Source organism: Pseudophryne corroboree, unplaced genomic scaffold (assembly GCF_028390025.1).
Source record: "Pseudophryne corroboree isolate aPseCor3 unplaced genomic scaffold, aPseCor3.hap2 scaffold_129, whole genome shotgun sequence".
Lineage (NCBI taxonomy): Eukaryota > Metazoa > Chordata > Amphibia > Anura > Myobatrachidae > Pseudophryne > Pseudophryne corroboree.
In genome coordinates, this window is record NW_026967915.1 from 685,001 (window position 1) to 710,708 (window position 25,708).

The 25,708-nt window shown below is 35.0% G+C and overlaps 18 non-coding genes across 18 annotated transcripts; all 18 read right to left on the reverse strand.

Moving 5' to 3' along the window:
• Positions 1–2,919: 2,919 nt before the first annotated feature.
• TRNAR-CCU (transfer RNA arginine (anticodon CCU)) lies at positions 2,920–2,992 on the reverse strand. Its single transcript has one exon. It is a non-coding gene; the product is annotated as a tRNA-Arg (tRNA).
• An 878-nt stretch (positions 2,993–3,870) lies between these two features.
• On the reverse strand, positions 3,871–3,943 carry TRNAR-CCU (transfer RNA arginine (anticodon CCU)). The gene has a single exon. It is a non-coding gene; the product is annotated as a tRNA-Arg (tRNA).
• Positions 3,944–4,825: 882 nt separating this feature from the next.
• TRNAR-CCU (transfer RNA arginine (anticodon CCU)) lies at positions 4,826–4,898 on the reverse strand. Its single transcript has one exon. It is a non-coding gene; the product is annotated as a tRNA-Arg (tRNA).
• Positions 4,899–5,744: 846 nt separating this feature from the next.
• On the reverse strand, positions 5,745–5,817 carry TRNAR-CCU (transfer RNA arginine (anticodon CCU)). Its single transcript has one exon. It is a non-coding gene; the product is annotated as a tRNA-Arg (tRNA).
• A 919-nt stretch (positions 5,818–6,736) lies between these two features.
• TRNAR-CCU (transfer RNA arginine (anticodon CCU)) lies at positions 6,737–6,809 on the reverse strand. The gene has a single exon. It is a non-coding gene; the product is annotated as a tRNA-Arg (tRNA).
• An 898-nt stretch (positions 6,810–7,707) lies between these two features.
• On the reverse strand, positions 7,708–7,780 carry TRNAR-CCU (transfer RNA arginine (anticodon CCU)). Its single transcript has one exon. It is a non-coding gene; the product is annotated as a tRNA-Arg (tRNA).
• An 895-nt stretch (positions 7,781–8,675) lies between these two features.
• Positions 8,676–8,748, reverse strand: TRNAR-CCU (transfer RNA arginine (anticodon CCU)). The gene has a single exon. It is a non-coding gene; the product is annotated as a tRNA-Arg (tRNA).
• A 2,868-nt stretch (positions 8,749–11,616) lies between these two features.
• TRNAR-CCU (transfer RNA arginine (anticodon CCU)) lies at positions 11,617–11,689 on the reverse strand. Its single transcript has one exon. It is a non-coding gene; the product is annotated as a tRNA-Arg (tRNA).
• An 865-nt stretch (positions 11,690–12,554) lies between these two features.
• TRNAR-CCU (transfer RNA arginine (anticodon CCU)) lies at positions 12,555–12,627 on the reverse strand. Its single transcript has one exon. It is a non-coding gene; the product is annotated as a tRNA-Arg (tRNA).
• Positions 12,628–13,529: 902 nt separating this feature from the next.
• On the reverse strand, positions 13,530–13,602 carry TRNAR-CCU (transfer RNA arginine (anticodon CCU)). The gene has a single exon. It is a non-coding gene; the product is annotated as a tRNA-Arg (tRNA).
• Positions 13,603–14,492: 890 nt separating this feature from the next.
• Positions 14,493–14,565, reverse strand: TRNAR-CCU (transfer RNA arginine (anticodon CCU)). The gene has a single exon. It is a non-coding gene; the product is annotated as a tRNA-Arg (tRNA).
• A 1,916-nt stretch (positions 14,566–16,481) lies between these two features.
• TRNAR-CCU (transfer RNA arginine (anticodon CCU)) lies at positions 16,482–16,554 on the reverse strand. Its single transcript has one exon. It is a non-coding gene; the product is annotated as a tRNA-Arg (tRNA).
• Positions 16,555–17,416: 862 nt separating this feature from the next.
• TRNAR-CCU (transfer RNA arginine (anticodon CCU)) lies at positions 17,417–17,489 on the reverse strand. Its single transcript has one exon. It is a non-coding gene; the product is annotated as a tRNA-Arg (tRNA).
• Positions 17,490–18,373: 884 nt separating this feature from the next.
• Positions 18,374–18,446, reverse strand: TRNAR-CCU (transfer RNA arginine (anticodon CCU)). The gene has a single exon. It is a non-coding gene; the product is annotated as a tRNA-Arg (tRNA).
• Positions 18,447–20,310: 1,864 nt separating this feature from the next.
• TRNAR-CCU (transfer RNA arginine (anticodon CCU)) lies at positions 20,311–20,383 on the reverse strand. The gene has a single exon. It is a non-coding gene; the product is annotated as a tRNA-Arg (tRNA).
• Positions 20,384–22,257: 1,874 nt separating this feature from the next.
• On the reverse strand, positions 22,258–22,330 carry TRNAR-CCU (transfer RNA arginine (anticodon CCU)). The gene has a single exon. It is a non-coding gene; the product is annotated as a tRNA-Arg (tRNA).
• Positions 22,331–24,160: 1,830 nt separating this feature from the next.
• On the reverse strand, positions 24,161–24,233 carry TRNAR-CCU (transfer RNA arginine (anticodon CCU)). The gene has a single exon. It is a non-coding gene; the product is annotated as a tRNA-Arg (tRNA).
• An 894-nt stretch (positions 24,234–25,127) lies between these two features.
• Positions 25,128–25,200, reverse strand: TRNAR-CCU (transfer RNA arginine (anticodon CCU)). The gene has a single exon. It is a non-coding gene; the product is annotated as a tRNA-Arg (tRNA).
• Positions 25,201–25,708: the final 508 nt, after the last annotated feature.

Consider the following 25,708-nt stretch of genomic DNA (forward strand, 5'->3'; position numbering starts at 1 on the left):
TAATGAGTTCCACCCCTGATGGGACTTGAACCCACAATTCCTGGCTTAAGAGGCCAGTGCATTATCCATTATGCCACTGGGCTTACTGACTTTCTCATTCAAGACTGATAGGTTTTTAATAGTCAATTATTTATTTTTGAGAAAAAGTGAAGCTGTTTACTGTGTTCTTTGCATTACCAAGTCCAGTAAGAAATGTGCTGGTACTATCCAGAGCTGTCAGTATGGATTATCATGCTATCTTGCAAAAAAATCTATTTGATGCAACTGCTTTACCAACAGTGTGTTAATCTTTTCAATTGCTGTTTTGTTGGCTGACTGAAGGAAGATATGCAGTGCATTTGAACCAAAGCAGATGTGTGCTGACAACTTAAATTCACAATCATATTTGTGTTCTTTCTTTCTTTCTTTCTTTCTTTCTTTCTTTCTTTCTTTCTTTCTTTCTTTCTTTCTTTCTTTCTTTCTTTCTTTCTTTCTTTCTTTCTTTCTTTCTTTCTTTCTTTCTTTCTTCCATCCTTTGTAATATCATATTAAATATTAAGGTAGAAGATTATAATCAATGACTAATGACATAAGAAAAAGGAAAAAAACTGTAAACAAAACTGCTTCAGGTGAGACTTGAATTCACAACCTTGACATTGCTCAACAGATACTGTCTTATAAGTACCACACGCTGTCCAATTGCACCACTGGAGCACTGTGCAGCATAAAACAGTTATGCTAGATGTGGATTTTATTCAATACAATCAGTACAGTCATAAGAATTTAAAAAGAAAATCATTTTTGGTGATGAATGATGAGCAACAAAGGATCATGCATGCCAGATGGCACTTGAATAAGCTTTCCACAGTGATAGAAAAGTAAACAAAAAAACCACAACAATGTTATAATAAATGTCATTTTTAGCTTCTGTGGTCATGTTTTTGCAATCTAAACACTACAAGACTGTTGTACAGTTGAAGCAAGGATAAAATATCAACTCTAGTGACGACACAGCTGCTTTAATGAGTTCCACACCAGATGGGACTTCAACCCACAATCCCTGGCTTAGGAGGCCAGTGCCTTATCCATTAGGCCACTGGGGCTTACTGACTTTCTCATTGAAGACTGATATGTTTTTAATAGTCAATTATTTATTTTTGAGAAAAAGTGAAGCTGTTTACTGTGTTCTTTGCATTACCAAGTCCAGCAAGAAATGTGCTGGCACTATCCAGAGCTGTCAGTATGGATTATCATGCTCTATTGCAAAAAAACTATTTGATGCAACTGCTTTACCAACAGTGTATTAATCTTTTCAATTGCTGTTTTGTTGGCTGACTGAAGGAAGATATGCAGTGCATTTGAACCAAAGCAGATGTGTGCTGACAACTTGAATTTACAATCATATTTGTGTTTTTTCTTTCTTTCTTTCTTTCTTTCTTTCTTTCTTTCTTTCTTTCTTTCTTTCTTTCTTTCTTTCTTTCTTTCTTTCTTCCATCCTTTGTAATATCATATTAAATATTAAGGTAGAAGATTATAATCAATGACTAATGACATAAGAAAAAGGAAAAAAACTGTAAACAAAACTGCTTCAGGTGAGACTTGAATTCACAACCTTGACATTGCTCAACAGATACTGTCTTATAAGTACCACGCGCTGTCCAATTGCACCACTGGCGCACTGTGCAGCATAAAACAGTTATGCTAGATGTGGATTTTATTCAATACAATCAGTACAGTCATAAGAATTTAAAAAGAAAATCATTTTTGGTGATGAATGATGAGCAACAAAGGATCATGCATGCCAGATGGCACTTGAATAAGCTTTTCACAGTGATAGAAAAGTAAACAAAAAAACCACAACAATGTTATAATAAATGTCATTTTTAGCTTCTGTGGTCATGTTTTTGCAATCTAAACACTACAAGACTGTTGTACAGTTGAAGCAAGGATAAAGTATCAACTCTAGTGACAACACAGCTGCTTTAATGAGTTCCTCCCCAGATGGGACTTGAACCCCCAATCCCTGGTTTAGGAGGCCAGTGCCTTATCCATTAGGCCACTGGGGCTTACTGACTTTCTCATTCAAGACTGATATGTTTTTAATAGTCAATTATTTATTTTTGAGAAAAAGTGAAGCTGTTTACTGTGTTCTTTGCATTACCAAGTCCAGCAAGAAATGTGCTGGTACTATCCAGAGCTGTCAGTATGGATTATCATGCTCTATTGCAAAAAAACTATTTGATGCAACTGCTTTACCAACAGTGTGTTAATCTTTTCAATTGCTGTTTTGTTGGCTGACTGAAGGAAGATATGCAGTGCATTTGAACCAAAGCAGATGTGTGCTGACAACTTAAATTCACAATCATGTTTGTGTTTTTTCTTTCTTTCTTTCTTTCTTTCTTTCTTTCTTTCTTTCTTTCTTTCTTTCTTTCTTCCTTCCATCCTTTGTAATATCATATTAAATATTAAGGTAGAAGATTATAATCAATGACTAATGACATAAGAAAAAGGAAAAAAACTGTAAACAAAACTGCTTCAGGTGAGACTTGAATTCACAACCTTGACATTGCTCAACAGATACTGTCTTATAAGTACCACGCGCTGTCCAATTGCACCACTGGAGCACTTTGCAGCATAAAACAGTTATGCTAGATGTGGATTTTATTCAATACAATCAGTACAGTCATAAGAATTTAAAAAGAAAATCATTTTTGGTGATGAATGATGAGCAACAAAGGATCATGCATGCCAGATGGCACTTGAATAAGCTTTCCACAGTGATAGAAAAGTAAACAAAAAAACCACAACAATGTTATAATAAATGTCATTTTTAGCTTCTGTGGTCATGTTTTTGCAATCTAAACACTACAAGACTGTTGTACAGTTGAAGCAAGGACAAAGTATCAACTCTAGTGACGACACAGCTGCTTTAATGAGTTCCACCCCAGATGGGACTTGAACCCACAATCCCTGGCTTAGGAGGCCAGTGCCATATCCATTAGGCCACTGGGGCTTACTGACTTTCTCAATCAAGACTGATAGGTTTTTAATAGTCAATTATTTATTTTTGACATAAAGTGAAGCTGTTTACTGTGTTCTTTGCATTACCAAGTCCAGCAAGAAATGTGCTGGTACTATCCAGAGCTGTCAGTATGGATTATCATGCTATATTGCAAAAAATCTATTTGATGCAACTGCTTTACCAACAGTGTGTTAATCTTTTCAATTGCTGTTTTGTTGGCTCACTGAAGGAAGATATGCTGTGCATTTGAACCAAAGCAGATGTGTGCTGACAACTTAAATTCACAATCATATTTGTGTTTTTTCTTTCTTTCTTTCTTTCTTTCTTTCTTTCTTTCTTTCTTTCTTTCTTTCTTTCATTCTTTCTTCCATCCTTTGTAATATCATATTAAATATTAAGGTAGAAGATTATAATCAATGACTAATGACATAAGAAAAAGGAAAAAAACTGTAAACAAAACTGCTTCAGGTGAGACTTGAATTCACAACCTTGACATTGCTCAACAGATACTGTCTTATAAGTACCACGCGCTGTCCAATTGCACCACTGGAGCACTGTGCAGCATAAAACAGTTATGCTAGATGTGGATTTTATTCAATACAATCAGTACAGTCATAAGAATTTAAAAAGAAAATCATTTTTGGTGATGAAGGATGAGCAACAAAGGATCATGCATGCCAGATGGCACTTCAATTAGCTTTTCACAGTGATAGAAAAGTAAACAAAAAACCCACAACAATGTTATAATAAATGTCATTTTTAGCTTCTGTGGTCATGTTTTTGCAATCTAAACACTACAAGACTGTTGTACAGTTGAAGCAAGGATAAAGTATCAACTCTAGTGACGACACAGCTGCTTTAATGAGTTCCACCCCAGATGGTACTTGAACCCACAATCCCTGGCTTAGGAGGCCAGTGCCTTATCCATTAGGCCACTGGGGCTTACTGACTTTCTCATTCAAGACTGATATGTTTTTAATAGTCAATTATTTATTTTTGAGAAAAAGTGAAGCTGTTTACTGTGTTCTTTGCATTACCAAGTCCAGCAAGAAATGTGCTTGTACTATCCAGAGCTGTCAGTATGGATTATCATGCTCTATTGCAAAAAAACTATTTGATGCAACTGCTTTACCAACAGTGTGTTAATCTTTTCAATTGCTGTTTTGTTGGCTGACTGAAGGAAGATATGCAGTGCATTTGAACCAAAGCAGATGTGTGCTGACAACTTAAATTTACAATCATATTTGTGTTTTTTCTTTCTTTCTTTCTTTCTTTCTTTCTTTCTTTCTTTCTTTCTTTCTTTCTTTCTTTATTTCTTTCTTCCATCCTTTGTAATATCATATTAAATATTAAGGTAGAAGATTATAATCAATGACTAATGACATAAGAAAAAGGAAAAAAACTGTAAACAAAACTGCTTCAGGTGAGACTTGAATTCACAACCTTGACATTGCTCAACAGATACTGTCTTATAAGTACCACGCGCTGTCCAATTGCACTACTGGAGCACTTTGCAGCATAAAACAGTTATGCTAGATGTGGATTTTATTCAATACAATCAGTACAGTCATAAGAATTTAAAAAGAAAATCATTTTTGGTGATGAATGATGAGCAACAAAGGATCATGCATGCCAGATGGCACTTGAATAAGCTTTCCACAGTGATAGAAAAGTAAACAAAAAAACCACAACAATGTTATAATAAATGTAATTTTTAGCTTCTGTAGTCATGTTTTTGCAATCTAAACACTACAAGACTGTTGTACAGTTGAAGCAAGGATAAAATATCAACTCTAGTGACGACACAGCTGCTTTAATGAGTTCCACCCCAGATGGGACTTGAACCCACAATCCCTGGCTTAGGAGGCCAGTGCCTTATCCATTAGGCCACTGGGGCTAACTGACTTTCTCATTTAAGACTGATAGGTTTTTAATAGTCAATTATTTATTTTTGAGAAAAAGTGAAGCTGTTTACTGTGTTCTTTGCATTACCAAGTCCAGCAAGAAATGTGCTGGTACTATCCAGAGCTGTCAGTATGGATTATCATGCTCTATTGCAAAAAAACTATTTGATGCAACTGCTTTACCAACAGTGTGTTAATCTTTTCAATTGCTGTTTTGTTGGCTGACTGAAGGAAGATATGCAGTGCATTTGAACCAAAGCAGATGTGTGCTGACAACTTAAATTTACAATCATATTTGTGTTTTTTCTTTCTTTCTTTCTTTCTTTCTTTCTTTCTTCCATCCTTTGTAATATCATATTAAATATTAAGGTAGAAGATTATAATCAATGACTAATGACATAAGAAAAAGGAAAAAAACTGTAAACAAAACTGCTTCAGGTGAGACTTGAATTCACAACCTTGACATTGCTCAACAGATACTGTCTTATAAGTACCACGCGCTGTCCAATTGCACCACTGGAGCACTTTGCAGCATAAAACAGTTATGCTAGATGTGGATTTTATTCAATACAATCAGTACAGTCATAAGAATTTAAAAAGAAAATCATTTTTGGTGATGAATGATGAGCAACAAAGGATCATGCATGCCAGATGGCACTTGAATAAGCTTTCCACAGTGATAGAAAAGTAAACAAAAAAACCACAACAATGTTATAATAAATGTCATTTTTAGCTTCTGTGGTCATGTTTTTGCAATCTAAACACTACAAGACTGTTGTACAGTTGAAGCAAGGATAAAATATCAACTCTAGTGACGACACAGCTGCTTTAATGAGTTCCACCCCAGATGGGACTTGAACCCACAACCCCTGGCTTAGGAAGCCAGTGCCTTATCCATTAGGCCACTGGGGCTTACTGACTTTCTCATTCAAGACTGATAGGTTTTTAATAGTCAATTATTTATTTTTGAGAAAAAGTGAAGCTGTTTACTGTGTTCTTTGCATTACCAAGTCCAGCAAGAAATGTGCTGGTACTATCCAGAGCTGTCAGTATGGATTATCATGCTATATTGCAAAAAATCTATTTGATGCAACTGCTTTACCAACAGTGTGTTAATCTTTTCAATTGCTGTTTTGTTGGCTGACTGAAGGAAGATATGCAGTGCATTTGAACCAAAGCAGATGTGTGCTGACAACTTAAATTCACAATCATATTTGTGTTCTTTCTTTCTTTCTTTTTTTTCTTTCTCTCTTTCTTTCTTTCTTTCTTTCTCTCTTTCTTTCTTTCTTTCTTTCTTTCTTTCTTTCTTTCTTTCTTTCTTTCTTTCTTCCATCCTTTGTAATATCATATTAAATATTAAGGTAGAAGATTATAATCAATGACTAATGACATAAGAAAAAGAAAAAAAACTGTAAACAAAACTGCTTCAGGTGAGACTTGAATTCACAACCTTGACATTGCTCAACAGATACTGTCTTATAAGTACCACGCGCTGTCCAATTGCACGACTGGAGCACTGTGCAGCATAAAACAGTTATGCTAGATGTGGATTTGATTCAATACAATCAGTACAGTCATAAGAATTTAAAAAGAAAATCATTTTTGGTGATGAAGGATGAGCAACAAAGGATCATGCATGCCAGATGGCACTTGAATAAGCTTTCCACAGTGATAGAAAAGTAAACAAAAAACCCACAACAATGTTATAATAAATGTCATTTTTAGCTTCTGTGGTCATGTTTTTGCAATCTAAACTCTACAAGACTGTTGTACAGTTGAAGCAAGGATAAAGTATCAACTCTAGTGACGACACAGCTGCTTTAATGAGTTCCACCCCAGATGGTACTTGAACCCACAATCCCTGGCTTAGGAGGCCAGTGCCTTATCCATTAGGCCACTGGGGCTTACTGACTTTCTCATTCAAGACTGATATGTTTTTAATAGTCAATTATTTATTTTTGAGAAAAAGTGAAGCTGTTTACTGTGTTCTTTGCATTACCAAGTCCAGCAAGAAATGTGCTGGTACTATCCAGAGCTGTCAGTATGGATTATCATGCTCTATTGCAAAAAAACTATTTGATGCAACTGCTTTACCAACAGTGTGTTAATCTTTTCAATTGCTGTTTTGTTGGCTGACTGAAGGAAGATATGCAGTGCATTTGAACCAAAGCAGATGTGTGCTGACAACTTAAATTTACAATCATATTTGTGTTTTTTCTTTCTTTCTTTCTTTCTTTCTTTCTTTCTTTCTTTCTTTCTTTCTTTCTTTCTTTCTTTCTTTCTTTCTTTATTTCTTTCTTCCATCCTTTGTAATATCATATTAAATATTAAGGTAGAAGATTATAATCAATGACTAATGACATAAGAAAAAGGAAAAAAACTGTAAACAAAACTGCTTCAGGTGAGACTTGAATTCACAACCTTGACATTGCTCAACAGATACTGTCTTATAAGTACCACGCGCTGTCCAATTGCACCACTGGAGCACTGTGCAGCATAACACAGTTATGCTAGATGTGGATTTGATTCAATACAATCAGTACAGTCATAAGAATTTAAAAAGAAAATCATTTTTGGTGATGAATGATGAGCAACAAAGGATCATGCATGCCAGATGGCACTTGAATAAGCTTTCCACAGTGATAGAAAAGTAAACAAAAAAACCACAACAATGTTATAATAAATGTCATTTTTAGCTTCTGTGGTCATGTTTTTGCAATCTAAACACTACAAGACTGTTGTACAGTTGAAGCAAGGATAAAATATAAACTCTAGTGACGACACAGCTGCTTTAATGAGTTCCACACCAGATGGGACTTGAACCCACAATCCCTGGCTTAGGAGGCCAGTGCCTTATCCATTAGGCCACTGGGGCTTACTGACTTTCTCATTCAAGACTGATAGGTTTTTAATAGTCAATTATTTATTTTTGAGAAAAAGTGAAGCTGTTTACTGTGTTCTTTGCATTACCAAGTCCAGCAAGAAATGTGCTGGTACTATCCAGAGCTGTCAGTATGGATTATCATGCTATATTGCAAAAAATCTATTTGATGCAACTGCTTTACCAACAGTGTGTTAATCTTTTCAATTGCTGTTTTGTTGGCTCACTGAAGGAAGATATGCAGTGCATTTGAACCAAAGCAGATGTGTGCTGACAACTTAAATTCACAATCATATTTGTGTTTTTTCTTTCTTTCTTTCTTTCTTTCTTTCTTTCTTTCTTTCTTTCTTTCTTTCTTTCTTTCTTTCTTTCTTTCTTTCTTTCTTTCATCCTTTGTAATATCATATTAAATATTAAGGTAGAAGATTATAATCAATGACTAATGACATAAGAAAAAGGAAAAAAAACTGTAAACAAAACTGCTTCAGGTGAGACTTGAATTCACAACCTTGACATTGCTCAACAGATACTGTCTTATAAGTACCACGCGCTGTCCAATTGCACCACTGGAGCACTGTGCAGCATAAAACAGTTATGCTAGATGTGGATTTTATTCAATACAATCAGTACAGTCATAAGAATTTAAAAAGAAAATCATTTTTGGTGATGAATGATGAGCAACAAAGGATCATGCATGCCAGATGGCACTTGAATAAGCTTTTCACAGTGATAGAAAAGTAAACAAAAAACCCACAACAATGTTATAATAAATGTCATTTTTCGCTTCTGTGGTCATGTTTTTGCAATCTAAACACTACAAGACTGTTGTACAGTTGAAGCAACGATAAAGTATCAACTCTAGTGACAACACAGCTGCTTTAATGAGTTCCACCCCAGATGGGACTTGAACCCACAATCCCTGGCTTAGGAGGCCAGTGCCTTATCCATTAGGCCACTGGGGCTTACTGACTTTCTCATTCAAGACTGATATGTTTTTAATAGTCAATTATTTATTTTTGAGAAAAAGTGAAGCTGTTTACTGTGTTCTTTGCATTACCAAGTCCAGCAAGAAATGTGCTGGTACTATCCAGAGCTGTCAGTATGGATTATCATGCTCTATTGCAAAAAAACTATTTGATGCAACTGCTTTACCAACAGTGTGTTAATCTTTTCAATTGCTGTTTTGTTGGCTGACTGAAGGAAGATATGCAGTGCATTTGAACCAAAGCAGATGTGTGCTGACAACTTAAATTTACAATCATATTTGTGTTTTTTCTTTCTTTCTTTCTTTCTTTCTTTCTTTCTTTCTTTCTTTCTTTCTTTCTTTCTTTCTTTCTATCTTTCTTTCTTTCTTTCTTTCTTTCTTTCTTTCTTTCTTTCTTTCTTCCATCCTTTGTAATATCATATTAAATATTAAGGTAGAAGATTATAATCAATGACTAATGACATAAGAAAAAGGAAAAAAACTGTAAACAAAACTGCTTCAGGTGAGACTTGAATTCACAACCTTGACATTGCTCAACAGATACTGTCTTATAAGTACCACGCGCTGTCCAATTGCACCACTGGAGCACTGTGCAGCATAAAACAGTTATGCTAGATGTGGATTTTATTCAATACAATCAGTACAGTCATAAGAATTTAAAAAGAAAATCATTTTTGGTGATGAATGATGAGCAACAAAGGATCATGCATGCCAGATGGCACTTGAATTAGCTTTTCACAGTGATAGAAAAGTAAACAAAAAACCCACAACAATGTTATAATAAATGTCATTTTTAGCTTCTGTGGTCATGTTTTTGCAATCTAAACACTACAAGACTGTTGTACAGTTGAAGCAAGGATAAAGTATCAACTCTAGTGACGACACAGCTGATTTAATGAGTTCCACCCCAGATGGGACTTGATCCCACAATCGCTAGCTTAGGAGGCCAGTGCCTTATCCATTAGGCAGCTGGGGCTTACTGACTTTCTCATTCAAGACTGATAGGTTTTTAATAGTCAATTATTTATTTTTGAGAAAAAGTGAAGCTGTTTACTGTGTTCTTTGCATTACCAAGTCCAGCAAGAAATGTGCTGGTACTATCCAGAGCTGTCAGTATGGATTATCATGCTCTATTGCAAAAAAACTATTTGATGCAACTGCTTTACCAACAGTGTGTTAATCTTTTCAATTGCTGTTTTGTTGGCTGACTGAAGGAAGATATGCAGTGCATTTGAACCAAAGCAGATGTGTGCTGACAACTTAAATTCACAATCATGTTTGTGTTTTTTCTTTCTTTCTTTCTTTCTTTCTTTCTTTCTTTCTTTCTTTCTTTCTTTCTTTCTTTCTTTCTTTCTTTTTTTCTTCCATCCTTTGTAATATCATATTAAATATTAAGGTAGAAGATTATAATCAATGACTAATGACATAAGAAAAAGGAAAAAAACTGTAAACAAAACTGCTTCAGGTGAGACTTGAATTCACAACCTTGACATTGCTCAACAGATACTGTCTTATAAGTACCACGCGCTGTCCAATTGCACCACTGGAGCACTTTGCAGCATAAAACAGTTATGCTAGATGTGGATTTTATTCAATACAATCAGTACAGTCATAAGAATTAAAAAAGAAAATCATTTTTGGTGATGAATGATGAGCAACAAAGGATCATGCATGCCAGATGGCACTTGAATAAGCTTTCCACAGTGATAGAAAAGTAAACAAAAAAACCACAACAATGTTATAATAAATGTCATTTTTAGCTTCTGTGGTCATGTTTTTGCAATCTAAACACTACAAGACTGTTGTACAGTTCAAGCAAGGATAAAACATCAACTCTAGTGATGACACAGCTGCTTTAATGAGTTCCACCCCAGATGGGACTTGAATCCACAATCCCTGGCTTAGGAGGCTAGTGCCTTATCCATTATGCCACTGGGGATTACTGACTTTCTCACTCAAGACTGATAGGTTTAAATAGTCAATTATTTATTTTTGAGAAAAAGTGAAGCTGTTTACTGTGTTCTTTGCATTACCAAGTCCAGCAAGAAATCTGCTGGTACTATCCAGAGCTGTCAGTATGGATTATCATGCTATATTGCAAAAAAATCTATTTGATGCAACTGCTTTACCAACAGTGTGTTAATCTTTTCAATTGCTGTTTTGTTGGCTGACTGAAGGAAGATATGCAGTGCATTTGAACCAAAGCAGATGTGTGCTGACAACTTAAATTCACAATCATATTTGTGTTTTTTCTTTCTTTCTTTCTTTCTTTCTTTCTTTCTTTCTTTCTTTCTTTCTTTCTTTCTTTCTTTCTTTCTTTCTTTCTTTCTTTCTCTCTTTCTTCCATCCTTTGTAATATCATATTAAATATTAAGGTAGAAGATTATAATCAATGACTAATGACATAAGAAAAAGGAAAAAAACTGTAAACAAAACTGCTTCAGGTGAGACTTGAATTCACAACCTTGACATTGCTCAACAGATACTGTCTTATAAGTACCACGCGCTGTCCAATTGCACCACTGGAGCACTGTGCAGCATAAAACAGTTATGCTAGATGTGGATTTTATTCAATACAATCAGTACAGTCATAAGAATTTAAAAAGAAAATAATTTTTGGTGATGAATGATGAGCAACAAAGGATCATGCATGCCAGATGGCACTTGAATAAGCTTTTCACAGTGATAGAAAAGTAAACAAAAAAACCACAACAATGTTATAACAAATGTCATTTTTAGCTTCTGTGGTCATGTTTTTGCAATCTAAACACTACAAGACTGTTGTACAGTTGAAGCAAGGATAAAGTATCAACTCTAGTGACGACACAGCTGCTTTAATGAGTTTCACCCCTGATGGGACTTGAACCCACAATCCCTGGCTTAGGAGGCCAGTGCCTTATCCATTAGGCCACTGGGGCTTACTGACTTTCTCTTTTAATTCTGATAGGTTTTTAATAGTCAATTATTTATTTTTGAGAAAAAGTGAAGCTGTTTACTGTGTTCTTTGCATTACCAAGTCCAGCAAGAAATGTGCTGGTACTATCCAGAGCTGTCAGTATGGATTATCATGCTATATTGCAAAAAAATCTATTTGATGCAACTGCTTTACCAACAGTGTGTTAATCTTTTCAATTGCTGTTTTGTTGGCTGACTGAAGGAAGATATGCAGTGCATTTGAACCAAAGCAGATGTGTGCTGACAACTTAAATTCACAATCATATTTGTGTTTTTTCTTTCTTTCTTTTTCTTTCTTTCTTTCTTTCTTTCTTTCTTTCTTTCTTCCATCCTTTGTAATATCATATTAAATATTAAGGTAGAAGATTATAATCAATGACTAACGACATAAGAAAAAGGAATAAAACTGTAAACAAAACTGCTTTGGGTGAGACTTGAATTCACAACCTTGACATTGCTCAACAGATACTGTCTTATAAGTACCACGCGCTGTCCAATTGCACCACTGGAGCACTTTGCAGCATAAAACAGTTATGCTAGATGTGGATTTTATTCAATACAATCAGTACAGTCATAAGAATTTAAAAAGAAAATCATTTTTGGTGATGAATGATGAGCAACAAAGGATCATGCATGCCAGATGGCACTTGAATAAGCTTTCCACAGTGATAGAAAAGTAAACAAAAAAACCACAACAATGTTATAATAAATGTCATTTTTAGCTTCTGTGGTCATGTTTTTGCAATCTAAACACTACAAGACTGTTGTACAGTTGAAGCAAGGATAAAACATCAACTCTAGTGACGACACAGCTGCTTTAATGAGTTCCACCCCAGATGGGACTTGAACCCAAAATCCCTGGTTTAGGAGACCAGTGCCTTATCCATTAGGCCACCGGGGCTTACTGACTTTCTCATTCAAGACTGATAGGTTTTTAATAGTCAATTATTTATTTTTGAGAAAAAGTGAAGCTGTTTACTGTGTTCTTTGCATTACCAAGTCCAGCAAGAAATGTGCTGGTACTATCCAGAGCTGTCAGTATGGATTATCATGCTATATTGCAAAAAATCTATTTGATGCAACTGCTTTACCAACAGTGTGTTAATCTTTTCAATTGCTGTTTTGTTGGCTGACTGAAGGAAGATATGCAGTGCATTTGAACCAAAGCAGATGTGTGCTGACAACTTAAATTCACAATCATATTTGTGTTTTTTCTTTCTTTCTTTCTTTCTTTCTTTCTTTCTTTCTTTCTTTCTTTCTTTCTTTCTTTCTTTCTTTCTTTCTTTCTTTCTTTCTTTCTTCCATCCTTTGTAATATCATATTAAATATTAAGGTAGAAGATTATAATCAATGACTAATGACATAAGAAAAAGGAAAAAAACTGTAAACAAAACTGCTTCAGGTGAGACTTGAATTCACAACCTTGACATTGTTCAACAGATACTGTCTTATAAGTACCACACGCTGTCCAATTGCACCACTGGAGCACTGTGCAGCATAAAACAGTTATGCTAGATGTGGATTTTATTCAATACAATCAGTACAGTCATAAGAATTTAAAAAGAAAATCATTTTTGGTGATGAATGATGAGCAACAAAGGATCATGCATGCCAGATGGCACTTGAATAAGCTTTTCACAGTGATAGAAAAGTAAACAAAAAAACCACAACAACGTTATAACAAATGTCATTTTTAGCTTCTGTGGTCATGTTTTTGCAATCTAAACACTACAAGACTGTTGTACAGTTGAAGCAAGGATAAAGTATCAACTCTAGTGATGACACAGCTGCTTTAATGAGTTTCACCCCAGATGGGACTTGAACCCACAATCCCTGGCTTAGGAGGCCAGTGCCTTATCCATTAGGCCACTGGGGCTTACTGACTTTCTCTTTCAATTCTGATAGGTTTTTAATAGTCAATTATTTATTTTTGAGAAAAAGTGAAGCTGTTTACTGTGTTCTTTGCATTACCAAGTCCAGCAAGAAATGTGCTGGTACTATCCAGAGCTGTCAGTATGGATTATCATGCTCTATTGCAAAAAAACTATTTGATGCAACTGCTTTACCAACAGTGTGTTAATCTTTTCAATTGCTGTTTTGTTGGCTGACTGAAGGAAGATATGCAGTGCATTTGAACCAAAGCAGATGTGTGCTGACAACTTAAATTCACAATCATGTTTGTGTTTTTTCTTTCTTTCTTTCTTTCTTTCTTTCTTTCTTTCTTTCTTTCTTTCTTTCTTTCTTTCTTTCTTTCTTTCTTTCTTTCTTTCTTCCTTCCATCCTTTGTAATATCATATTAAATATTAAGGTAGAAGATTATAATCAATGACTAATGACATAAGAAAAAGGAAAAAAACTGTAAACAAAACTGCTTCAGGTGAGACTTGAATTCACAACCTTGACATTGCTCAACAGATACTGTCTTATAAGTACCACGCGCTGTCCAATTGCACCACTGGAGCACTGTGCAGCATAAAACAGTTATGCTAGATGTAGATTTTATTCAATACAATCAGTACAGTCATAAGAATTTAAAAAGAAAATCATTTTTGGTGATGAATGATGAGCAACAAAGGATCATGCATGCCAGATGGCACTTGAATAAGCTTTTCACAGTGATAGAAAAGTAAACAAAAAACCCACAACAATGTTATTTTTAGCTTCTGTGGTCATGTTTTTGCAATCTAAACACTACAAGACTGTTGTACAGTTGAAGCAAGGATAAAACATCAACTCTAGTGACGACACAGCTGCTTTAATGAGTTCCACCCCAGATGGGACTTGAACCCACGATCCCTGGCTTAGGAGGCCAGTGCCTTATGCATTAGGCCACTGGGGCTTACTGACTTTCTCATTCAAGACTGATAGGTTTTTAATAGTCAATTATTTATTTTTGAGAAAAAGTGAAGCTGTTTACTGTGTTATTTGCATTACCAAGTCCAGCAAAAATGTGCTGGTACTATCCCGAGCTGTCAGTATGGATTATCATGCTCTATTGCAAAAAAACTATTTGATGCAACTGCTTTACCAACAGTGTGTTAATCTTTTCAATTGCTGTTTTGTTGGCTGACTGAAGGAAGATATGCAGTGCTTTTGAACCAAAGCAGATGTGTGCTGACAACTTAAATTTACAATCATATTTGTGTTTTTTCTTTCTTTTTTTCTTCTTTCTTTCTTTCTTTCTTTCATTCTTTCTTTCTTTCTTTCTTTCTTTCTTTCTTTCTTTCTTTCTTTCTTTCTTTCTTGCTTTCTTTCTTTCTTTCTTTCTTCCATCCTTTGTAATATCATATTAAATATTAAGGTAGAAGATTATAATCAATGACTAACGACATAAGAAAAAGGAAAAAAACTGTAAACAAAACTGCTTCAGGTGAGACTTGAATTCACAACCTTGACATTGCTCAACAGATACTGTCTTATAAGTACCACGCGCTGTCCAATTGCACCACTGGAGCACTTTGCAGCATAAAACAGTTATTCTAGATGTGGATTTTATTCAATACAATCAGTACAGTCATAAGAATTTAAAAAGAAAATCATTTTTGGTGATGAATGATGAGCAACAAAAGATCATGCATGCCAGATGGCACTTGAATAAGCTTTCCACAGTGATAGAAAAGTAAACAAAAAAACCACAACAATGTTATAATAAATGTCATTTTTAGCTTCTGTGGTCATGTTTTTGCAATCTAAACACTACAAGACTGTTGTACAGTTGAAGCAAGGATAAAATATCAACTCTAGTGACGACACAGCTGCTTTAATGAGTTCCACCCCTGATGGGACTTGAACCCACAATTCCTGGCTTAAGAGGCCAGTGCCTTATCCATTATGCCACTGGGGCTTACTGACTTTCTCATTCAAGACTGATAGGTTTTTAATAGTCAATTATTTATTTTTGAGAAAAAGTGAAGCTGTTTACTGTGTTCTTTGCATTACCAAGTCCAGTAAGAAATGTGCTGGTACTATCCAGAGCTGTCAGTATGGATTATCATGCTATCTTGCAAAAAAATCTATTTGATGCAACTGCTTTACCAACAGTGTGTTAATCTTTTCAATTGCTGTTTTGTTGGCTGACTGAAGGAAGATATGCAGTGCATTTGAACCAAAGCAGATGTGTGCTGACAACTTAAATTCACAATCATATTTGTGTTCTTTCTTTCTTTCTTTCTTTCTTTCTTTCTTTCTTTCTTTCTTTCTTTCTTTCTTTCTTTCTTTCTTTCTTTCTTTCTTTCTTTCTTTCTTTCTTTCTTCCATCCTTTGTAATATCATATTAAATATTAAGGTAGAAGATTATAATCAATGACTAATGACATAAGAAAAAGGAAAAAAACTGTAAACAAAACTGCTTCAGGTGAGACTTGAATTCACAACCTTGACATTGCTCAACAGATACTGTCTTATAAGTACCACACGCTGTCCAATTGCACCACTGGAGCACTGTGCAGCATAAAACAGTTATGCTAGATGTGGATTTTATTCAATACAATCAGTACAGTCATAAGAATTTAAAAAGAAAATCATTTTTGGTGATGAATGATGAGCAACAAAGGATCATGCATGCCAGATGGCACTTGAATAAGCTTTTCACAGTGATAGAAAAGTAAACAAAAAACCCACAACAATGTTATAATAAATGTCATTTTTAGCTTCTGTGGTCATGTTTTTGCAATCTAAACACTACAAGACTGTTGTACAGTTGAAGCAAGGATAAAATATCAACTCTAGTGACGACACAGCTGCTTTAATGAGTTCCACACCAGATGGGACTTGAACCCACAATCCCTGGCTTAGGAGGCCAGTGCCTTATCCATTAGGCCACTGGGGCTTACTGACTTTCTCAATCAAGACTGATAGGTTTTTAATAGTCAATTATTTATTTTTGAGAAAAAGTGAAGCTGTTTACTGTGTTCTTTGCATTACCAAGTCCAGCAAGAAATGTGCTGGTACTATCCAGAGCTGTCAGTATGGATTATCATGCTCTATTGCAAAAAAACTATTTGATGCAACTGCTTTACCAACAGTGTGTTAATCTTTTCAATTGCTGTTTTGTTGGCTGACTGAAGGAAGATATGCAGTGCATTTGAACCAAAGCAGATGTGTGCTGACAACTTAAATTTACAATCATATTTGTGTTTTTTCTTTCTTTCTTTCTTTCTTTCTTTCTTTCTTTCTTTCTTTCTTTCTTCCATCCTTTGTAATATCATATTAAATATTAAGGTAGAAGATTATAATCAATGACTAATGACATAAGAAAAAGGAAAAAAACTGTAAACAAAACTGCTTCAGGTGAGGCTTGAATTCACAACCTTGACATTGCTCAACAGATACTGTCTTATAAGTACCACACGCTGTCCAATTGCACCACTGGAGCACTGTGCAGCATAAAACAGTTATGCTAGATGTGGATTTTATTCAATACAATCAGTACAGTCATAAGAATTTAAAAAGAAAATCATTTTTGGTGATGAATGATGAGCAACAAAGGATCATGCATGCCAGATGGCACTTGAATAAGCTTTTCACAGTGATAGAAAAGTAAACAAAAAAACCACAACAATGTTATAATAAATGTCATTTTTAGCTTCTGTGGTCATGTTTTTGCAATCTAAACACTACAAGACCATTGTACAGTTGAAGCAAGGATAAAGTATCAACTCTAGTGACGACACAGCTGCTTTAATGAGTTCCACCCCAGATGGGACTTGAACCCACAATCCCTGGCTTAGGAGGCAAGTGCCTTATCCATTAGGCCACTGGGGCTTACTGACTTTCTCATTCAAGACTGATAGGTTTTTAATAGTCAATTATTTATTTTTGAGAAAAAGTGAAGCTGTTTACTGTGTTCTTTGCATTACCAAGTCCAGCAAGAAATGTGCTGGTACTATCCAGAGCTGTCAGTATAGATTATCATGCTCTATTGCAAAAAAACTATTTGATGCAACTGCTTTACCAACAGTGTGTTAATCTTTTCAATTGCTGTTTTGTTGGCTGACTGAAGGAAGATATGCAGTGCATTTGAACCAAAGCAGATGTGTGCTGACAACTTAAATTCACAATCATATTTGTGTTTTTTCTTTCTTTCTTTCTTTTTCTTTCTTTCTTTCTTTCTTTCTTTCTTTCTTTCTTTCTTTCTTTCTTTCTTCCATCCTTTGTAATATCATATTAAATATTAAGGTAGAAGATTATAATCAATGACTAACGACATAAGAAAAAGGAAAAAAACTGTAAACAAAACTGCTTTGGGTGAGACTTGAATTCACAACCTTGACATTGCTCAACAGATACTGTCTTATAAGTACCACGCGCTGTCCAATTGCACCACTGGAGCACTTTGCAGCATAAAACAGTTATGCTAGATGTGGATTTTATTCAATACAATCAGTACAGTCATAAGAATTTAAAAAGAAAATCATTTTTGGTGATGAATGATGAGCAACAAAGGATCATGCATGCCAGATGGCACTTGAATAAGCTTTCCACAGTGATAGAAAAGTAAACAAAAAAACCACAACAATGTTATAATAAATGTCATTTTTAGCTTCTGTGGTCATGTTTTTGCAATCTAAACACTACAAGACTGTTGTACAGTTGAAGCAAGGATAAAACATCAACTCTAGTGACGACACAGCTGCTTTAATGAGTTCCACCCCAGATGGGACTTGAACCCAAAATCCCTGGCTTAGGAGACCAGTGCCTTATCCATTAGGCCACCGGGGCTTACTGACTTTCTCATTCAAGACTGATAGGTTTTTAATAGACAATTATTTATTTTTGAGAAAAAGTGAAGCTGTTTACTGTGTTCTTTGCATTACCAAGTCCAGCAAGAAATGTGCTGGTACTATCCAGAGCTGTCAGTATGGATTATCATGCTATATTGCAAAAAATCTATTTGATGCAACTGCTTTACCAACAGTGTGTTAATCTTTTCAATTGCTGTTTTGTTGGCTGACTGAAGGAAGATATGCAGTGCATTTGAACCAAAGCAGATGTGTGCTGACAACTTAAATTCACAATCATATTTGTGTTTTTTCTTTCTTTCTTTCTTTCTTTCTTTCTTTCTTTCTTTCTTTCTTTCTTTCTTTCTTTCTTTCTTTCTTTCTTTCTTTCTTTCTTTCTTCCATCCTTTGTAATATCATATTAAATATTAAGGTAGAAGATTATAATCAATGACTAATGACATAAGCAAAAGGAAAAAAACTGTAAACAAAACTGCTTCAGGTGAGACTTGAATTCACAACCTTGACATTGCTCAACAGATACTGTCTTATAAGTACCACGCGCTGTCCAATTGCACCACTGGAGCACTGTGCAGCATAAAACAGTTATGCTAGATGTGGATTTTATTCAATACAATCAGTACAGTCATAAGAATTTAAAAAGAAAATCATTTTTGGTGATGAATGATGAGCAACAAAGGATCATGCATGCCAGATGGCACTTGAATAAGCTTTTCACAGTGATAGAAAAGTAAACAAAAAACCACAACAATGTTATAACAAATGTCATTTTTAGCTTCTGTGGTCATGTTTTTGCAATCTAAACACTACAAGACTGTTGTACAGTTGAAGCAAGGATAAAGTATCAACTCTAGTGACGACACAGCTGCTTTAATGAGTTTCACCCCTGATGGGACTTGAACCCACAATCCCTTGCTTAGGAGGCCAGTGCCTTATCCATTAGGCCACTGGGGCTTACTGACTTTCGCTTTTAATTCTGATAGGTTTTTAATAGTCAATTATTTATTTTTGAGAAAAAGTGAAGCTGTTTACTGTGTTCTTTGCATTACCAAGTCCAGCAAGAAATGTGCTGGTACTATCCAGAGCTGTCAGTATGGATTATCATGCTATATTGCAAAAAAATCTATTTGATGCAACTGCTTTACCAACAGTGTGTTAATCTTTTCAATTGCTGTTTTGTTGGCTGACTGAAGGAAGATATGCAGTGCATTTGAACCAAAGCAGATGTGTGCTGACAACTTAAATTCACAATCATATTTGTGTTTTTTCTTTCTTTCTTTCTTTTTCTTTCTTTCTTTCTTTCTTTTTTTTCTTTCTTTCTTTCTTTCTTTCTTTCTTTCTTCCATCCTTTGTAATATCATATTAAATATTAAGGTAGAAGATTATAATCAATGACTAACGACATAAGAAAAAGGAATAAAACTGTAAACAAAACTGCTTTGGGTGAGACTTGAATTCACAACCTTGACATTGCTCAACAGATACTGTCTTATAAGTACCACGCGCTGTCCAATTGCACCACTGGAGCACTTTGCAGCATAAAACAGTTATGCTAGATGTGGATTTTATTCAATACAATCAGTACAGTCATAAGAATTTAAAAAGAAAATCATTTTTGGTGATGAATGATGAGCAACAAAGGATCATGCATGCCAGATGGCACTTGAATAAGCTTTCCACAGTGATAGAAAAGTAAACAAAAAAACCACAACAATGTTATAATAAATGTCATTTTTAGCTTCTGTGGTCATGTTTTTGCAATCTAAACACTACAAGACTGTTGTACAGTTGAAGCAAGGATAAAACATCAACTCTAGTGACGACACAGCTGCTTTAATGAGTTCCACCCCAGATGGGACTTGAACCCAAAATCCCTGGCTTAGGAGACCAGTGCCTTATCCATTAGGCCACCGGGGCTTACTGACTTTCTCATTCAAGACTGATAGGTTTTTAATAGTCAATTATTTATTTTTGAGAAAAAGTGAAGCTGTTTACTGTGTTCTTTGCATTACCAAGTCCAGCAAGAAATGTGCTGGTACTATCCAGAGCTGTCAGTATGGATTATCATGCTATATTGCAAAAAATCTATTTGATGCAACTGCTTTACCAACAGTGTGTTAATCTTTTCAATTGCTGTTTTGTTGGCTGACTGAAGGAAGATATGCAGTGCATTTGAACCAAAGCAGATGTGTGCTGACAACTTAAATTCACAATCATATTTGCGTTTCTTTCTTTCTTTCTTTCTTTCTTTCTTTCTTTCTTTCTTTCTTTCTTTCTTTCTTTCTTTCTTTCTTTCTTTCTTTCTTCCATTCTTTGTAATATCATATTAAATATTAAGGTAGAAGATTATAATCAATGACTAATGACATAAGAAAAAGGAAAAAAACTGTAAACAAAACTGCTTCAGGTGAGACTTGAATTCACAACCTTGACATTGCTCAACAGATAATGTCTTATAAGTACCACGCGCTGTCCAATTGCACCACTGGAGCACTGTGCAGCATAAAACAGTTATGCTAGATGTGGATTTTATTCAATACAATCAGTACAGTCATAAGAATTTAAAAAGAAAATCATTTTTGGTGATGAATGATGAGCAACAAAGGATCATGCATGCCAGATGGCACTTGAATAAGCTTTTCACAGTGATAGAAAAGTAAACAAAAAACCCACAACAATGTTATAATAAATGTCATTTTTAGCTTCTGTGGTCATGTTTTTGCAATCTAAACACTACAAGACTGTTGTACAGTTGAAGCAAGGATAAAGTATCAACTCTAGTGACGACACAGCTGCTTTAATGAGTTCCACCCCAGATGGGACTTGAACCAACAATCCCTGGCTTAGGAGGACAGTGCCTTATCCATTAGGCCACTGGGGCTTACTGACATTCTCATTTAAGACTGATATGTTTTTAATAGTCAATTATTTATTTTTCAGAAAAAGTGAAGCTGTTTACTGTGTTCTTTGCATTACCAAGTCCAGCAAGAAATGTGCTGGTACTATCCAGAGCTGTCAGTATGGATTATCATGCTCTATTGCAAAAAAACTATTTGATGCAACTGCTTTACCAACAGTGTGTTAATCTTTTCAATTGCTGTTTTGTTGGCTGACTGAAGGAAGATATGCAGTGCATTTGAACCAAAGCAGATGTGTGCTGACAACTTAAATTTACAATCATATTTGTGTTTTTTCTTTCTTTCTTTCTTTCTTTCTTTCTTTCTTTCTTTCTTTCTTTCTTTCTTTCTTTCTTTCTTTCTTTCTTTCTTTCTCTCTTTCTTTCTTTCTCCCATCCTTTGTAATATCATATTAAATATTAAGGTAGAAGATTATAATCAATGACTAATGACATAAGAAAAAGGAAAAAAACTGTAAACAAAACTGCTTCAGGTGAGACTTGAATTCACAACCTTGACATTGCTCAACAGATACTGTCTTATAAGTACCACGCGCTGTCCAATTGCACCACTGGAGCACTGTGCAGCATAAAACAGTTATGCTAGATGTGGATTTTATTCAATACAATCAGTACAGTCATAAGAATTTAAAAAGAAAATCATTTTTGGTGATGAATGATGAGCAACAAAGGATCATGCATGCCAGATGGCACTTGAATAAGCTTTCCACAGTGATAGAAAAGTAAACAAAAAACCCACAACAATGTTATAATAAATGTCATTTTTCGCTTCTGTGGTCATGTTTTTGCAATCTAAACACTACAAGACTGTTGTACAGTTGAAGCAAGGATAAAGTATCAACTCTAGTGACGACAAAGCTGCTTTAATGAGTTCCACCCCAGATGGGACTTGAACCCACAATCCCTGGCTTAGGAGGCCAGTGCCTTATCCATTAGGCCACTGGGGCTTACTGACTTTCTGAATCAAGACTGATAGGTTTTTAATAGTCAATTATTTATTTTTGAGAAAAAGTGAAGCTGTTTACTGTGTTCTTTGCATTACCAAGTCCAGCAAGAAATGTGCTGGTACTATCCAGAGCTGTCATTATGGATTATCATGCTCTATTGCAAAAAAACTATTTGATGCAACTGCTTTACCAACAGTGTGTTAATCTTTTCAATTGCTGTTTTGTTGGCTGACTGAAGGAAGATATGCAGTGCATTTGAACCAAAGCAGATGTGTGCTGACAACTTAAATTTACAATCATATTTGTGTTTTTTCTTTCTTTCTTTCTTTCTTTCTTTCTTTCTTTCTTTCTTTCTTTCTTTCTTTCTTTCTTTCTTTCTTCCATCCTTTGTAATATCATATTAAATATTAAGGTAGAAGATTATAATCAATGACTAATGACATAAGAAAAAGGAAAAAAACTGTAAACAAAACTGCTTCAGGTGAGACTTGAATTCACAACCTTGACATTGCTCAACAGATACTGTCTTATAAGTACCACGCGCTGTCCAATTGCACCACTGGAGCACTTTGCAGCATAAAACAGTTATGCTGGATGTGGATTTTATTCAATACAATCAGTACAGTCATAAGAATTTAAAAAGAAAATCATTTTTGGTGATGAATGATGAGCAACAAAGGATCATTCATGCCAGATGGCACTTGAATAAGCTTTCCACAGTGATAGAAAAGTAAACAAAAAAACCACAACAATGTTATAATAAATGTCATTTTTAGCTTCTGTGGTCATGTTTTTGCAATCTAAACACTACAAGACTGTTGTACAGTTGAAGCAAGGATAAAATATCAACTCTAGTGACAACAAAGCTGCTTTAATGAGTTCCACCCCAGATGGGACTTGAACCAACAATCCCTGGCTTAGGAGGACAGTGCCTTATCCATTAGGCCACTGGGGCTTACTGACATTCTCATTCAAGACTGATATGTTTTTAATAGTCAATTATTTATTTTTCAGAAAAAGTGAAGCTGTTTACTGTGTTCTTTGCATTACCAAGTCCAGCAAGAAATGTGCTGGTACTATCCAAAGCTGTCAGTATGGATTATCATGCTCTATTGCAAAAAAACTATTTGATGCAACTGCTTTACCAACAGTGTGTTAATCTTTTCAATTGCTGTTTTGTTGGCTGACTGAAGGAAGATATGCAGTGCATTTGAACCAAAGCAGATGTGTGCTGACAACTTAAATTTACAATCATATTTGTGTTTTTTCTTTCTTTCTTTCTTTCTTTCTTTCTTTCTTTCTTTCTTTCTTTCTTTCTTTCTTTCTTCCATCCTTTGTAATATCATATTAAATATTAAGGTAGAAGATTATAATCAATGACTAATGACATAAGAAAAAGGAAAAAAAACTGTAAACAAAACTGCTTCAGGTGAGACTTGAATTCACAACCTTGACATTGCTCAACAGATACTGTCTTATAAGTACCACACGCTGTCCAATTGCACCACTGGAGCACTGTGCAGCATAAAACAGTTATGCTAGATGTGGATTTTATTCAATACAATCAGTACAGTCATAAGAATTTAAAAAGAAAATCATTTTTGGTGATGAATGATGAGCAACAAAGGATCATGCATGCCAGATGGCACTTGAATAAGCTTTTCACAGTGATAGAAAAGTAAACAAAAAAACCACAACAATGTTATAATAAATGTCATTTTTAGCTTCTGTGGTCATGTTTTTGCAATCTAAACACTACAAGACTGTTGTACAGTTGAAGCAAGGATAAAGTATCAACTCTAGTGACGACAAAGCTGCTTTAATGAGTTCCACCCCAGATGGGACTTGAACCCACAATCCCTGGCTTAGGAGGCCAGTGCCTTATCCATTAGGCCACTGGGGCTTACTGACTTTCTCATTCAAGACTGATAGGTTTTTAATAGTCAATTATTTATTTTTGAGAAAAAGTGAAGCTGTTTACTGTGTTCTTTGCATTACCAAGTCCAGCAAGAAATGTGCTGGTACTATCCAGAGCTGTCAGTATGGATTATCATGCTCTATTGCAAAAAAACTATTTGATGCAACTGCTTTACCAACAGTGTGTTAATCTTGTCAATTGCTGTTTTGTTGGCTGACTGAAGGAAGATATGCAGTGCATTTGAACCAAAGCAGATGTGTGCTGACAACTTAAATTCACAATCATGTTTGTGTTCTTTCTTTCTTTCTTTCTTTCTTTCTTTCTTTCTTTCTTTCTTTCTTTCTTTCTTTCTTTCTTTCTCTCTTTCTTTCTTTCTCCCATCCTTTGTAATATCATATTAAATATTAAGGTAGAAGATTATAATCAATGACTAATGACATAAGAAAAAGGAAAAAAACTGTAAACAAAACTGCTTCAGGTGAGACTTGAATTCACAACCTTGACATTGCTCAACAGATACTGTATTATAAGTACCACACGCTGTCCAATTGCACCACTGGAGCACTGTGCAGCATAAAACAGTTATGCTAGATGTGGATTTTATTCAATACAATCAGTACAGTCATAAGAATTTAAAAAGAAAATCATTTTTGGTGATGAATGATGAGCAACAAAGGATCATGCATGCCAGATGGCACTTGAATAAGCTTTTCACAGTGATTGAAAAGTAAACAAAAAACCCACAACAATGTTATAATAAATGTCATTTTTAGCTTCTGTGGTCATGTTTTTGCAATCTAAACACTACAAGACTGTTGTACAGTTGAAGCAAGGATAAAGTATCAACTCTAGTGACGACACAGCTGCTTTAATGAGTTCCACCCCAGATGGGACTTGAACCCACAATCCCTGGCTTAGGAGGCCAGTGCCTTATCCATTAGGCCACTGGGGCTTACTGACTTTCTGAATCAAGACTGATAGGTTTTTAATAGTCAATTATTTATTTTTGAGAAAAAGTGAAGCTGTTTACTGTGTTCTTTGCATTACCAAGTCCAGCAAGAAATGTGCTGGTACTATCCAGAGCTGTCAGTATGGATTATCATGCTCTATTGCAAAAAAACTATTTGATGCAACTGCTTTACCAACAGTGTGTTAATCTTTTCAATTGCTGTTTTGTTGGCTGACTGAAGGAAGATATGCAGTGCATTTGAACCAAAGCAGATGTGTGCTGACAACTTAAATTTACAATCATATTTGTGTTTTTTCTTTCTTTCTTTCTTTCTTTCTTTCTTTCTTTCTTCCATCCTTTGTAATATCATATTAAATATTAAGGTAGAAGATTATAATCAATGACTAATGACATAAGAAAAAGGAAAAAAACTGTAAACAAAACTGCTTCAGGTGAGACTTGAATTCACAACCTTGACATTGCTCAACAGATACTGTCTTATAAGTACCAC